Raw genomic sequence first — 2,917 nt, forward strand, 5'->3', positions numbered from 1 at the left:
TGAGTAGCACTTCTGTTTTGAGCATAAGCAACATTATCTGATGTGTGTATGGTACTATCAACAGCTGTTGTACCATAGGCTACATTCTCTTTCACACTAAATGATAATATCATTGATGGATCAACTGATTCTGTTGGAGTATCAGCCGCATTGTCAGTTCCTAGGAATAATAATACAAGTGTTTTTGGAGTAGATTTAAATGTGTCTTAGTCTTACCATTTCCACGTTTTTCACAAATTATAATGACTGCTTCAACTATTAGTAGAGCTAGTACTAACAATGCTAGAAAAATTGTTCCTCCAATACCTACTGTAATCCCAATGAGGCCTGCAGTGGAGAGTCCACTTGTAGCTATAAAATATAATTTGAAATTATTTTAATGGACTTATAGTATATTTCTATACCAGTAAGTGGGTTACTTTTTTACTACATCATCTCACATTACCATTTGTTATTTGAAGTAGGAGAGACAAAATAAAGAAGAAAGTCCAGTGAAATCCGGAGTACATTATTCTTGTTACAGCTTGTTAGTTACTGGGAATTTACCGTATTTCCTTAAATAAAATCCCGAGCATCTATTTCCTAAAATGGTATTTGGACCTCAAAATATATATATATATATATATCATAGGCGTAGGAACGGGGGGGCGGGGGGCTGGCGCCCCCCAAAAATTTACAAGTGAATAATGAAATTTTTAAATAATAATAATAATAATAATAGTGATTAATAATAATAAATAATAATGATTAATAATAATAAATAATAATTATAATTAATTGATTATCGTTATTGTTACATTGTAATAAATAAAAAATGGCGAAGCAGTTTACACTATCACAGTTCTTCAAAAAAGGTAGGTCACTGAGCTGGTTAATATTTTTGACAACATATCTTAAATCTCAGATTCTCCTTCGTACGCTGCTTCTAATTCATCGTCTTCTCAAATCTCAGGTAGGGTCTCAAAAGCGGACGGACGGACAGACCCGCCCCGCCCGAAAAGGACGGACGGATGGACCATAAATACTACATACACACATGGATAAGAAACAGGAAGTGATATTGATGTGCCATGCTCTCGACGCCGGATATGACTCATAGAGCATAATAACTAGGACGATATTACTAACATTATGGGGCGAGCACGGGCAAGTTTCTTATCATACACGCTAAAAAGTATCTGTGTTGACTGACATTCAAAATCCATATAAATTATTTTACTATTGACAAAATTGAACAAAAACAAACCAAAAATTTGTAAGTGAAAACAACCAAAAATTCATAAGTGAAAACTGAAAAGAATCAAAAGTTTATATCTGATAAACAATCGATGACTTCAGAATGAAGGTTCAGTTGTCAACAGCAACAAAAATGTTATTGCTATTAACTGTAACTTTGATTGGATCTGTACGCATCAGTAGAGTCTCCTCAATACTCTCTTTAGTCATATTTAGATCAACTAGCTCTTGAAGAGTGTTGTTAAACAACGTGACACTAATGATAGTGTTGCTGTCTTGCTTGATTTGCACTTTTGCGATCCGATATTTCTTATTTAAGGAGAGTCTAGACTTGGATTGGCATTTATCACATTGACTGATCAGAGACGACACTTGTACCATTTTTGTATTACAAATTGGACATAAGTAGTATTCAGTGTAATTTAAAGAAACAATTTCACCTTCAATGATGTTGGGAGAAATCTCATCTACATTTAATAATGTCGGTGCCGTCTGTACTTCACCAATATCACTAATGGCTTCAATAATTGATTCAGGTGTTAAAGAGATGTACTTCTGACGGCTATACTCCTTGACCCTAACATCCATTATACGGTATGAAGAACCCACCTCCAACTTATTCACATTAGCTTCCCATAAAACTATTCTAGTTGCTCCTGTAGCATCATTAACGATGCAATCCTGCTTGGTGAGGGTTTTGGTTTTAGCTAAAACCTGCGTAGGTTCTTCCACCTTGGAAACCTTAATAGATATGTTGATGACTTGATTTATGGATATTGTTGCTAGCTGAGAAAGACCGGTGAAGTTGGGAGTCAGGTCAACATCTTCTACTTTGAATTTCTTGGGAGAAGGCGATATGTTGGTCTTATTATTGAGCATGATCTCAAGTTCTGCATTATTAAGAGATCAGGGCCGTAGCCAGAAACTGAAAACAGGGGGTTCGAAAATTGCTGCGCTCGAAGCGCGCAGCGAAAATTTTGACAAAATGGGCGTGGTTGGTAGGCGTGGTCTTAATTTACGCATCTCAGCCATGTGTGACTCAGCTAAAATGGCTATCTGTGCTTCTCGCTGTTGCCAAAATGCTAATCCTTCTTTTGCAGTGCTGTTCTTCATTACAGGAGCTAATCTAAAATTTTTTTGCAGCTACAACAGGGGGTTCGTCCGAACCCCCCGAACCCCCCCTGGCTACGGGCCTGGAGATGACCTTTGAACGGAGCAATTTTGTAGCTCTATAGTTTCGGAGGACTCATGAAATGTCTTCATTTTATCAAAGATAGCTGTATTGAACAATACAAATCTTTTAGAAGAGGATTCATCCGATACTGTGCCAAAATAGTACTTTCGTTTGGTTTTACTCAGTTTCATGGGAGACATTTTCGTGACTACACCTTGAATAATAGTACTTTCAGCAGTATCAGTGATGGATGAAATAGGTTTTGCTAGATCAGTAGAGGCTCTTGTTGCTTGACTTGACGAAACTGTGACTTTCGTAGAGCTGGTTGGTTCATCCCCCTGTTCGTACTGGCTTTCTGCCATATATGAGAGTAAGAAAAACTGAAATAAGAGCCAAACAAAGGTGATAAGTAGATAGATAGAGGCGAGAGAAGGAGATCCCATAGGATTAAAAAAGTGAGACTGGCACCATCTGGAGTGACTACTGACTGAATTGAAGAAGTGAGAA

The sequence above is a fragment of the Amphimedon queenslandica genome, unplaced genomic scaffold, assembly GCF_000090795.2.
Source record: "Amphimedon queenslandica unplaced genomic scaffold, v1.1 AMPQUscaffold_12857, whole genome shotgun sequence".
Lineage (NCBI taxonomy): Eukaryota > Metazoa > Porifera > Demospongiae > Haplosclerida > Niphatidae > Amphimedon > Amphimedon queenslandica.